General features: G+C 35.6%; 1 protein-coding gene across 1 annotated transcript in view; it reads left to right on the forward strand.

The window, feature by feature from the left end:
- The first annotated feature begins 319 nt into the window (after positions 1 to 319).
- Positions 320 to 14,253, forward strand: part of LOC105222498 (5-hydroxytryptamine receptor 2A) — a 170,870-nt gene continuing 156,936 nt past the window's right edge. The window contains exon 1 of the mRNA XM_049447508.1: positions 320 to 1,139. The gene's annotated coding sequence lies outside the window, so the exon portion shown is untranslated. The remainder of the gene's footprint in view (positions 1,140 to 14,253) is intronic.

A 14,253-nucleotide genomic window follows, 5' to 3' on the forward strand; every position in this document is an offset into this window, starting at 1 on the left:
TTATATTCTAGATCATAGAACTTCGAATATATGTAAGATAGAGTTAAATAAGAAGTTTTGACAATTCTATATTGCGAAACATTTTTCAGTACTTTTTCGACGCACTTTACTACATTTTGGCAACGCATCAACACTTTCTTCATTCACAGAAACCACCATAGAAGACTTAATCAGCTGTTCGGGTGTTTTTATGTAATATTTGTTTTTGTAAACAGCTGAATGCTTGACGAGTAACCTCAACCTCAACCGCCGCTATTCAAGTCTTATCAGCCGTTGTGGCGCCCGCTCTCATGGACAATAACAAAATTTGGCGAAACGCTCACTGGAAGTCTGCCTTCCAAATGGCAATACATATGTACACATACATATAGACATGCGGGACACACGGATATTAAGTGAATGGGCATATTGTTTATACCTTTAGAGTCACTGAAGACCTTAGCGCTGCTGCATTCGTTCCGTGGAGCACAGTTTGAATGGAAGTGTCCGATGGCGAAGTCGCATGCGGCGCGCGTCGGTGAAATACTTAACAGTTCCCTTAAAAATGTATGTTAATAATTAAAGTTTGTTGTAAAATAAAAAAAAAATCAGAACAATAAATTATATAACCAGTTTATATGTTTAAGTGTGTTAAAAAGTGCAAGAAAAGTTGAAATTTACTCAGAAAAAAATTGTATAAATTATCAAATCTTGCTGTGCATTGAAAATACTCGAAGAGGAAGCTCAAATCACGACATATGTTTGCTACAGGAAGTGAAAGTGTTGACAGGAAATGAAAAGCCAAATAAAATAAAAAAATAAAACGCAAACGAAATAGTGCATGAAAAGTGTGAAATATATTTGTTAAAAAATCATAAAATTTAATTGAAGTTGTTGGCAAATAAATGAATTTGCTATTAAAAAATTATTAATTAATTGAGAAAAAATTGAGAACCATTTAAAGTGAGAAAGTAATACTTCAAACATAAATAAAATAAAAGAAGATATATTTTGAAAAAATTAAAAAAAAGTTAACTGATGATTAATACATTCAATTAGTGTATGAAATCAAGTTATCTGAAATTATAGTGAAATTTATATGAAAACACACAAGTGAAAATATGCGGAAGTGGGAAAAATGCAAAACACTTTAACTAAAGGTAAAAATATTTTATTAATATTTTAAATAAATTTTATTTACTCGTTAATTTTAATAATTCAAAAATATACTATTTAGTCAAATATTAAGTCATATGAAAATGATTGAGGCCACTGATTACATAAAAATTAAATTTTGCCCAAAAAAAAAAATAAAATACTACACGGAAATTGTAATTGAAATTCCTCATTTCTTAAAAAAAAAATTCATTTTGTTTAGTTGGTAGGACTATTCTTAATTCTTCTTCTTCTTTCTCCCTTATTGGCGTAGACACCGCTTACGCGATTATAGCCGAGTTAATAAGAGCGTGCAAGTCGTTTCGCTACGTGGCGCCAATTGGATATTCCAAGCGTACCCAGATACTTCTCCACCTGGTCCTTCAAACGGAGTGGAGGTCTTCTTCTTCCTTTGCTTTCCCCGGCGGGTACTGCGTCGAATACTTTCAGACCTGGAGTGTTTTCGTCCATTCGGACAACATGACCTAGCCAGCGTAGCCGCTGTCTTTTAATTCGCTGAACTATGTCAATATCGTCGTATATCTCATAGAGCTCACCCTTTCAGCGAATGCGATATTCGCCGTGGTCAACGCGCAAAGGACCACAAATCTTTCGCAGAACTTTTCTCTCGAAAACTCGCAACGTCGACTCATCAGTTGTTGTCATGGTCCATGCCTCTACACCATACAGCAGGATGGGAATAATGAGTGACTTATAAAGTTTTGTTTTTATTCGTCGAGAGAGGACTTTACTTCACAATTTCCTACTTAGTCCGAAGTAGCACCTTTTAGCAAGAGTTATTCTGCGTTGGATTTTAAGGCTGACGTCGTTGTTGATGTTAATTCTAGTTCCAAGATAGACCAGATTATCTACGACATAAAAATTATGACTGTCAAATTCCGAGTCAAGTCACGATTGCAACGAGTCTTTGTTTGATGATAGCAGATATTTCGTCTTGCCTTCGTTCACTATTAGACTTATTTGTTTCGCTTTCTTATCCTTTTTGGAGAAATCAGAACTAACGGCGTGGTTGTTGAGGCCACTGTAATCAATATCATCGGCATACGACACCAGCTGTACACTCTTATAGAAAATTGTACCTTCTCTGCTTAGTTATGCAACTCGCCATGAGTAGATTGAAGAAGTCTCACGAAGTCGGTCAGGAAGTTGCCTTGTTTGAAATCTCCTTTGGTATCGAACGGCTCAGATATCTCCTTCCCGAACCTGACGGAGCTTTTGGTGTTGCTCAACGTCAGTTTACACAGCCGTATTAGTCTTGCGGGGACACCATATTCAGACATCGCGGCATAAAGGCAGCTCCTTTTCGTGCTGTCGAAAGCAGCTTTGAAATCGACGAAGAGGTGGTGTGTGTTAATTCTCCTTTCACGGATCTTTCCAAAATTTGGCGCATGGTCAGTTGTTGATTTTCCAGGTCAAAAGCCACGTTGATAATGTTCAATCAGTTTGTTGATGGTGGGCTTTAATCTTTTACACACTACGCTTGAAAGAATCTTACATACGATGTTGAGGAGGCTTATCCCACGGTAGTTGGGGCTGATAGTGGGATCTCCCTTTTTGTGTATTGAGCAAAACACACTTCAATTCCAATCATCGAGAGAGAATATTTCAGCCATGAAGGTTTTCGATTCAGCAACCGCCTGTGAAAACAGAAGAAGAGGAGGACTCAGACTCCATTGGAGAGATCAGTTTTTCAATGAGTGCCAAAAAGCGAAAAAAAGTAACGACTGGCGCGCTGTTGTTAACTCAGCTATAACTGCATAAACAGTGTCTACCCCCATATAGAAGAAGAAGGCTACTTAAATACAAGTAGTGTCCGATCCGATTTTTGCCATTTTTAATCTAAGAACAAATTATTAACACGAAAATATTTCTTCTGAATATTTTTAATAAATTCGAAGACTGGCCGATAGTTCTGTAGGAAAAGACGGGCTAAAGTACTGTGACTCATATATTCGGTATCTGGAGGCTTGAAATTTGTGAAATTTTTGTGTGCTTATCAGAATGACAAAACGAATCGACTTCTGGGTGTCTATTTTATTCATCAAATAGATACTGCATTGCCCATTTTTAGTTGAATTAAATCATTTCTCACTTTGGTTGAGCTCTCTATTTTTGATCCTTAACTGAATAGTCGAAAAATTCAGTTGTAAGTTTCTTTTCTGTCAGAAATGTACTCGTGGGTTGAGAACTTCAAATATATTCGAAATCGAAATCGAAAATTTACGCTACCGCTACCGGACATAAGTTAATATTTGCCTACAAATGCAGAAGGCTTAAAATGAGTAACAAAACTATTCACAATTGAAATATTCATACTGTATATTATGGTCAATAATTGCTACATTAACATATGCATGTATTGTAAGTAAGTCTGTATGTATGTATGTGCTGACAGCCATTTTAGCCAAAGTGCTGTTAGCCTACAATGCTGTCAGATCAATGTGATTTGCGGTTGTAGTAATTTTTGGAATGCCTAAATTCGCCAAAAGCATATTCATTAGCTGTGTTTGTGTTAGTTTGTGGAAGTGTGGCGTACGTGGCGTATGAGTGATATTACACTAGTTGAATGCTGCAATGCTATTATAAACGAAATATTGGTTCATTAAGCTGAATTATTTGTTAAATACTAATTTGCATTGTGAAAACATAGTCGATTTTCCTCCATACTCTATATGCCTCTGAATTATAAATGTGTTTCACTGGCAAGCGTTTATGCAGTTGTGCATGTGCTGCAGTTAGCGATAATTAATGTGAGTGCTGCCGGTTTGACCTTTCATTATTGCATGGCATTGGTGAATTGCATTATATTTTTCGTATTAAAATAATGAAAGTTTTAAAATTTACGCTACATTTTACGCTAATGGCTGAAATTTTTTAAAAATGAGAGCTGCATTATGAGTTTTGAGCGCATTTACAATGTCTACTGATAGTTCCACTATTTTTATTAAAAAAATAGTGAAATTGAAACCTTGTTAATTTATTAATTATTCTGTTAGTGAGGTAAATTTGTAATATATAGTTTTAGTATATTTGTTTTGAGCTTAAAATATGGAACAGGTTAATACTTACAGTTATTTTGTCAAGAATAGATAAGCAACTGAGAAAATCAGTCTTGATTTGTAATTTGTGATTTTTTTAAATCTTAAAATGATATATATATATATATATAGATTGCAGCGAATATTTCTATATCGCAGAAGTCGATTTTGTTTTTCCTTAAGGCCTTAAACTATATGTATGTATTATTTAAGTGGTATTGGCTTAACATAAACGTTGTAATGTAATTTCCTTTATATATAAGTATATCCGGTAACTATATGCTATAGTGATACGATTTATTACAAAATTATACTATTGCCAAAGACAATAACCCATGCCAAATTCAGTAGAGATATCTATAAAAGGAAAAAGTTGTTTTTGAACAATTTCTGTGAAACTTGTACCCTTCTTTTAGAAAATAATTCGTTCAAAATTTCGAGTACATATATACGAGTATCTCATAAAATGAAAAAGTTTTCCATACCAGCGCTTGACTCAAATCGTTCAGCTTGTATGACAGCTATATGCTATAGTGGTCCGATCTGAACAATTTCTCGGAATCTTGTACCTTTGCTTTAGACAATAATCTATGCCAAATTTCGTGAAGAAATCTTATCAAATGAAAAAATTTTATACAAGCACTTGATTCCGATCGTTCAGTTAGTGATTTCATATCAGCGGTTCTGAAAAATAATGTGATTTTGGTTTTTTAAGCTGTTTCTCAATACTTTTGAGTTCGAATTTTTCTAATGCAACCATTATCTCCTCACATCTTCATAATATGCTAACATAAGCAACTCATTACTGTAGAATTTAAAGAAATATATTATATATGCTAGGCTAGCATATTATAAAGATGTAAGGAGACAATAGATACGATAGAAAATATATATACATACATTTGTAGAGAGAGAAGGACAGTAACAATATGAAAATAAGCAGATTTGTTTACAATAAAAGCCTATTTAGCAAACCAAATTTGAGCTTTCAATTGTGAGATAAAATCAAAAAATTTCCACAGACACAAACACATAGTACACACATGCGTGTACTCGTACATGCGTATTCATATTTATGTAGGAAATAAACACTTGCATAAATTCATTCAAATACCTTTTTATTTATGTATATTTGTCTGTACAACAACCGAAATCAATTTCATATAATTGCTTTGTAAACTCTTTTTGATCATTTTCCACAAAATGGTGATTTATATATTTGCTTAAATCGTCTGTCAGCCACCTGGCAGCAGCTTTGAGCATTTTTGCACCGTCACTCTTGTCTAACAAATCGGTTTCAAGTCAAAGAATGTGCGGGCTACGAAGCAGAAGAAGAAGAACTCGCCGCATAGCGAACAAAAAATTATAACGCCATAAATTTTATTGTAGTCGATGTTGTGGTTGTTTTTGTGCTCTTAATATGCTCTTAATAGGTAATGCATTACTTGGTGATTTATTGTAAATTGTGACTGTAAGTCAATTGCGGCTTATTGTCTGCCAATTTCCAGCTAATTCGGTGTGTTGGATTTCCAATGGAAAATAATACATACGATAATATATGTTATCTACAGTGTGCCAAAAGCATTCTGGTCGCTTCAACAGTCTGTGATATGTAAGAACGACCACAATTCTTTAAACGGTTTGCTTGATTGCGTGCAAGACCTCATGAAATATTTAGGTATTTCTCTGGTAGTTATAAGGTATTTATATAAAAGTATTATATTTTTTTAATCAATTTGCATTTTTTAATTTTTAATAATTTTTTTTTACTAAAGTGCTAAATGCAAGTTGCTCAGTAACCTTTTACCTGTGAATTATTGCTAAGGAACTAACTACTATTCATTCGATCTTCCTTAAGTTTTCAAATTCACTAAAGCCCTCTTTTACTCGGCGCTATCTAATGCCGCACTCATTTTGGTTATTTAATCGCACACATGAATGCCTCAAACTGTACGAACTCGCTAGTCTTTAGGACACAATATGCCATGCGAGCAAAAGTTGTATTCTCTGAATACGAGAGATTGAAGGATTAAGTTTATTTATTAAATGAAGAAGCCACCAGCAGCTAAGCTGAATTACTGATGTGGTTCAAACAACTACGAATAGGTAAGACGGTGACAGCAAGAGATATACTAAGTATAAGTATCTGAATAAGAGAGAACTCTCAATTGAGGCGAGAAGCGAAAAACTGTTTTACTCTTAAATGAATTCGGCAAAAAAAATACGGAAAACTGGTGAAAGGAGATTAACTGATAACTCGAAATAATACAATAAAATGAAGTAGAATACAAAAGAAAATAAAAATAAATAAATTAAAAAAATAAATAAAATAAAATAAAATAAAAAAAATTAAAATAAATAAAATAAAATAGAGTAAAATAAAGTAAATAAAATACAATAAAAATTAAATGAAATATAAAAAATTAAAGTAAGAAAACATAGATAAAATAAAATAGAATAGAATAACATAAAATAAAACTAAATTAAATTAAATTACTAATATTAAATAAAATAAAATAAAATAAAATAAAATAAAATAAAATAAAATAAAATAAAATAAAACAAAATAAAATAAAGTAAAATAAAAAAAAAATAAAATAAAATAAAATATAACATGAATAATATTTTTTTTATAATATTGCTTCTTTTCTATAAAATTGTATTTAACAAAAAACGACAACTTATCCAAAATCTCACACTGGAAACACCAGTTTTGCATTCATTTTATTGCCAAAAAATTTAAAAAAGAGTTGCAAAACAATAAATATTTCAAAATTAGCTTTACAGTAAAATTTCACCTTCGTGCTCGATATACCTTCTGCCAACTTTCGGTTTATTGAAATAGTTTTAACACTCAAGCATTTCACATTTATTCTGTATTCATACTTTTTTCTGGCTTCAGTTATACAATTTGTTGCTTTCCATTTTCTGTTGTGGCTCACTTTGATTGCTTCAATTTCGAGGAGAATTCTTGGGATTTATACTTGTGAAGTTTGTGCTACGATTCATATTTTTAAGCATATTTCATTTCAGTTGGACTATTGAAAGTTTCTCACAAAAAAAAGGCATAAAAAGTAAAATAAACATTGTTATAATTGTGAAGCTTTTGTGTGCTGGTTAAATGCGCCTTTTGTATTGACAATATATATCTTGTTTATGTAATAAATTCACTAAAATTCATACAAAAGTGGTCCTAATAAATAAGTAAAATAGAAAGTAAGCTCACGCAGCTATAGTTTGGTTGGTGACTGTTTTATAAACTTATCCGAAATTGGCTAGAATTCGTATTGAAATAATTTTACCACTGAAAATTTGAACAGTGGAAATTTCGCCTAATGCAAAAGTGTGAAAATAGCGTTCAATTAGATTAGTGTCAAATGTCAATTTTAAGATAGAATATACAAGTGCTTGGCTATTTCCCTATCTGCACGATCAACAATTATCCGTACTTTATTGAGGTCAAAATTTTAAGTAAACGAGAATTGAATTCGGCATTCCACAGGTTAGCGTACTATAACCACCATTGTCTAACTTCTATACTTCGTGACTCTATCCATCACCTTGTACCTAAAACAGCTAGCTCTGCGTCATTTTTCGCTTCTCCTCTGCAAAGAGCTTGATACTCTTCCCCACTGAATCCATAGCGACCATCAACAACCCTCAGATTTTAGGGTGCTTGAAGCGGAGCCACTTTCTTGAAACAACAAGAGGTCATTATTTGATAATGACGACGACATATAATATACCCCGACCAGACTTCGGACGCTAAACACTTTAGACACGCACTGATTACCATTCAAATCAAATCATCAGGTTTACTTGCAGTCAAACAATCATCTACTGCAGACGAAGAGCTCGATTTGTTTAGAGAATTTAGATTTGAAGACATGTTAAGAATTGTCATTGTCATCTATCGGTCATATTTTTTTAGTAAAAAGTCTTTGCATATTTTCTCACTTACCCACTCAAGTAGTGTTTTATGCATGTTCCTTGAATCCGTCCATTTATTAAAACGAAAGTGGGTTTTGTAAAAACAAAATTTAAAAGTTCTTTACGCCTTAAAAGCGAGCCTCGCATAAAATAGCAACGAGCACAGGATATACTCGTAAAATGCTGACAATGCAGCAATTAAATGCGAATATTTGCAACACCTTCCTGCCTTTCTTTCTCCCACACGCTGCTGCGCGTCTGCTTTCCTAAGGCACCCACATTATAGTCGGTACTAAAAGCGCAATGTGCCTGCGATTTTCACAGCACTTCACGGTATTTTCACGCCAGTACTTGGCGCCAGCTTGCATTGAGTCACAATAAAATAATGAGACAGCTGCAGCTGCGAGCCGTACGGATGGCTCTTATAGCTTACCATAAAGCTTGTAACACACAGAAGGAAACTTTGGAGACCCTATAAAATAGCTATGTTAATGATCAGCATGACAAGTTGAGTTGATTTAGCATTATGCGTCTGCCTGTCCGACTGCCCATCTGCATATATGCGAATCACCTCAGAAACCTCAGTTTCTGAGATATCTATCTGAACTTTTGAACACTCACTTTTCTCTTTTAGGAGCCGCTCATTTGTCGGAGCTGGCGATCACTACAGCATATAGTTGCTATACAAATTGAAAGATCGGAATCACGTTCCTGGCGCTGCTACCCCTATTACTTTTCTACCCTCGCCCATTCATTTCATTTCCTGTTGGACGTCACTTGCAGGAGTAATTATGCTGAATAAACTCCTTTTGGCGCCACCACTGTTTATTTGCCGCTTCAGCTGTTTTTAATGCTGAAAATGTCATAAATTTCATTATGTTGCCACACACGAACACTTCGCTAAGCTCCACAAAGCTGGGGCTTCAATGCCGCTGACATTTCACTGAAGCTATAGTTATGGGTGTGCTAGTGGCAGCATCTAGGAATGTGGAATATAAAATAATTTGCAAGTGTTGTGTGGTGTGATATTAATTAGTGTTGTGCGCATTTGTGTGCCACAAAATGCTTTATGAGTTTTTAGTGTGACTTCTTTCATTATTAATAATACATAAAATGATTGCTTCTAAAGTACTGCGATTACGAATATTTTAAACATCAACGATAAGAAAGCAACAGAAAAATTTTCAAAAATTTGTAATTAGAGAACTGTGCCGTTCGGAAAGCTAATTCTGAAATAATACTGAATGCCTAGAGACTACATACAAACATTCCTTGCGTCTTGGAAAGTACCAGGCAGCTATATATTGTAAAAATTAACAACTCTCAATATCTCGGAACCTGCCAAAATTGCACTAAAAATCTATGCCTGGAGATCTTGCCAATAGGTGCTACTTTGGGATCAGTAAGCAATTGATAAGCAGTTCGCCCTCTTGACGAATAAAAATTACACTCTATAAGTCTCTCATTATTGCCATCTTCTTATGCAGCGCAGAAACATGCACGATGATAACCCCAGATGAGAAAGCACTAGGAGCGTTCGAGAGAACTGTTGTTCGCAAGATCTTTGGAGCCGTCCGCCTAAGCGATAAGTATCGAAGAAGATGGAACACGAAGTGTAAGCGCTATGCGGTGACATGGATATATAGTCATGTCGTTCACATGTAAGATGAAGCTCCAGCAAAAAGCGCCTTCGATTTGAGACCCGTGGGTGGACAATTGTAGTTTACGCGTCCTCGCCTTCAATGAAAGAACCAAATGCTTAGCGACTAGTATACTTTTGCAATGTACAACTAGCGCAACCTCGCGAAGATTAGAGACAACTGGCGAAGTTTCGTGTTCTCGCCCCAGACCAACCCATGGTTGTAGTGAAAAAGAAGAAGGCTCGCTTTTTCAGTTTATGGAGAATCACTTCTAATTTTGTTGCACGTTCGATTGTTTCAACCATATCTATAGGTGTTTTCGATTTGCCATTTCGCTGCTTGCTTCCTTTGCAGACTGTGTATTATCTTCCGTGATTTATCTGTCAACTTTTCACAAGTTATCACAGCATAATTATTTTTAAAGCTCTTGTAGTGCTTATCAGATGAGTGGCAACTTTAATTGTATTCTTATTTCAAGACCTTCAAATATTTCTCAAACAAACGATCCAACAAGGTGCTCGGAACGTTTCATCTTTCACTAGGATAGCACTTAGTTCCACATACTCCGATACCGAGAGTCCCGCACAAAACTTCAACTTTTGTTCTGAGCTGTTTAGTCGAAGAGACCGAACCCCACATCGTCGTTTTCCACGATACCCCTAAAAAAATTCGTTGCTATTTGGTAGGAGGAAAAGTTTTCGGTCAAAAATTATTAAAAATACTTTATAAAAGAATTATGCTTTATGACTGCTATGAACCTAACACTTTCCGACTTATTTGTGAAAAATTCGTTAATCAAATGCGTCAGCATTCGAATAATTCACTTGCTTTGATTTACTTTTACAGCTTTAATGGATTAAATACGCCAAAAATAATAGTGCATGATGTTCTTCATGTTGTTTTGCTATAAAATTGGAGTGGAAAGTAAATATGCAGTTGATCATAAGGAAGTTACAAAAAATCACAAATGTTCACAAGCTTTTTGTGGTATTTGAGCATTAATATGTAAGCTAAAAGGTTTTGTGATTACACAGTAATCTTTCAATTTAATCTTTCGGAAAACAATAAATATAACAGTGTTTTTCTGATATGCTTTATTGCCTGCGCATATGCAATTATTATATACTTACGACCCCGGAAACTGGTTGCACAAAGTATAATAGGTTACCTAACGGTTACATAAATCGTGCGTGGTTTCAGAGTTTTTTGAAAATGATTTTAAAGTAACTCCGAAACTGCTAAAGCAGTGACCTTTCCTGTGCGAATTTTTGTTTGAACAAATCATCAAAACTAGTAAGAACTCGAACCATGTCGTTGAGCTTGGTACCCGTCTTTTTAGGATCCTTACTTAAGATCGGTTAATAATTAAACCTACTCCGCCATGCACCGCATGATCTTTGTTAGATTAATTTAGTTTAAATGGACGCTGCGCTGTGCATAACGGGAGCTTTAAGAACAACTCCAATGGCGGTTTTTGAACTAGTACTACCACCTATAGTATACACCTTATCGCTGAAAATTGTGCAGCAAAATCGGCGTGACGACTCCTGGCTGCAGATGAATTTACGTAGAGAACCTACGGGCATAGATCGGTGGGTAATGGCGGTTGAGCAAACGCCGACTACATGATCAAACTTTTCAACTGGAAAGGAAGGTTCAAAGTAAACAGAGAAAAGGTCGCTGGTATGTTAGCTACGCGCAACCCTCTAAACATCTATATGGCTGGCTCAAAAATTGACGATGGAGTTGGTGCGGGAATATACTGCTTAGAGTTAGACATAAGGCAATCTTTAAGTTGCCTGACCACTGCAGTATATTTCAAGCTGAGGTCTTTGTTATTGCGAAAGCCGCGGAGCTGTCCTCCAATGCACCTTCAGGTAAATCCAGAGTTAACGTCTACATAGACAGCCAAGTGGCGATCGAAGCAATAACCTCATACGCATATCGACCAGAAGTGTCTTGGGAAGCTGGGCAGCAGTGGAAAGTGTTGCCACAAGTAAATAACTTCACTTCTACTGGGTGCCAGGCCATGTGCAAAACGGTAGATTGGAAGTACACAAAATTCTTATTATCACTCGGTAGATGAGACTGTCGGAACATGATGGAAATATTAACTGGTCACTGTCTGGTGGCGACATACTATATGCCCGCATGATGGGACTGTCAGATCGAGAAAACTGCAGGGCATCAGAGAAGCAATGGACCATCTCTTGTGCACTTGTCCTGCATTGGCAAGACTATGCTGTAAGCATCTCGCGGAGACATGATAGTGAGGCTGCAGAGTCTGTTAAAATACGCGTCAAGCGCAGGCATCATAAACGATGATTACTCCTCTTGGACTTAGCAACTAAACTCCATCTTTTAGCGCAAAGAAGCAAACTGGTCTATGCGTGGCTTATTGGCCGCCTACCAGATTTATCTAACTTAACCTAAGTTCGATCGTGACAGAAATCTTACTTGAACTGCTTATAGCTGGTCCATTGTGGTACCTAGAACTCCAATAAAATTAATCATAAAGATCCTCATAAACCGAAGAGTGCTTTGAGCTAAAGACAAATTTGTTGTGGTGAGTAATGATAGTTTTGAATATGTCTCCTGGTTGCTCTAAGTTATGGCTTGCAAGATGTTTCAACTTCAGTCTAGCAAAAGCTAGACAATGGAAAAGAAATTTCCTGGATGTTTCAACCTCACTTTCCTCCATACAAATTTGATAGTTTGCGCCCGACTGGATTTTTAGTCTCACAGCAAGAATGCTTTTTGGACAATGTCCAGTAAGAACCTCTACGATTGCAACAAGATGAAACAAGACTGCAAGTTAGAGCAGTAGATCTACAGATATCTCTTACGTTATACTCTAGACCAGAAGGATCTCGCAGAAGCTGGTCGTCAACCTGCTAAGCGCAAGCGAGATTCATAGGTGAGTGCAAGAACGTAAGATGAAAACCAACTCGTATCCACTTCGATATGGATGGTGTAAAGGTGCCTCCTTTCCCTAGCTCACCGGTTTTGTAGTTTGCAGCGAGGCAGCCAAACGAGTCAGATAATGAAGTAGATTGATACGACATTTAGTGAGGTTTGACTAACTATGAGCTCATAGTCTGCGTTGTCAACGCTAGTATTGCTGCTTAATGACGTAGAGAACGCCCAACTCTCTGAAAAAGCTGTATTTTGGAGCCGTAAATCTACTTCTATTTTAATAACAGTCGCTTCTCCTTGAAATACTACCCCTCCAACTCGGTCTGTGTACTTCCGATTATCTTTATACCCCATATAACTGTCAAAATTTTAAAAATCGCGGTGAATCTTAAAGGGAGTGTTATATTTAATCATATCGGTTTATAGCTTAGTCTATTACTGGTATAGTGAAAATGTTTGATATTTCGGTTAATAAATAAGACATCTTAGTCACGAAGGTTAAATTCATAAGCCAGACATGGTATATTAATAACTCTCGGTTGCACTCGAACTTAAACCTCCCTCATTCGTGTATAGTGAATGCATCAATCATATCCACAAAGCGCAACATTTGGTTTTGAGTGAAACCAGTTTTTCAGATAGTACTTATACTTACATTTGTATGTATATTTCATATTTGTTCTGACTTTTTAATGAATTGATTGACGCATTTATTTTCCATTCAAATTTAATGACTCAGATTGCACACGATTATTAACCAATGATTAAGTGAGAATTAAAAAAAAAAGATAATTTTTTTAAGCTGATCACAGAAACGTTTTATTGAATGATTTTATTTTTTGAAGAATTGACGTGAGTGATTATATGCAGCGATTTACGGATTGCTCTGAACAAAAATGCTTTGGTTATGAACTAATACCATTTTAGTGTTTCAGAGTCTATAATTTTAATTATTGATATGCAAAATTTAAAATACAATTTTGTTAGAAATCACAAGGTAGAAATCTTTCTTGATATTTTATAGGTGAATTATCACATTTTGTTCCTTTTGGCAAAGAAATTGTAACATCTGTAGATGGCGAACCCGATTCCCCAATCGATGACGATGGAATATATGATAATAAGTGTGCAACAGCTTTTTGCAAGGTATGGCCGGATAACAGCATGACCGACGATTGTATCCTAAGTGTGCTCTGCCCAACTCACAAAAAGGAGGATCCCATAACTGCGCCAAATACTGTGGGATAAGCCTCCTTAACATCGCTTATTAGGTTCTATCGAGCGTATTGTGTGAAAGACTGAAGCCCACCGTTAACAAACTGTTCGCGAATTGGCTCAAGCGTCACTATTGACAGTCATAACTTTGAAGTTGTAGATAATTTCATGTATCTTGGAACCAGAACAATAATCAGTTTCGAAGAATAACGTTTGGTCAATAGGTGCTATTGCGGACTCCGTAAGCAATTGAAAAGTAAAGCCCTCTCTCCACGGACAAAGACCAAACTCTACAACTCACTCATCATCCCCATCCTGCTATGTGGTGAAGAGGCAGAGACGACGACTACATCTGGTGA

This window comes from Bactrocera dorsalis, chromosome 2 (assembly GCF_023373825.1).
Source record: "Bactrocera dorsalis isolate Fly_Bdor chromosome 2, ASM2337382v1, whole genome shotgun sequence".
NCBI classification, from domain to species: Eukaryota; Metazoa; Arthropoda; class Insecta; order Diptera; family Tephritidae; genus Bactrocera; species Bactrocera dorsalis.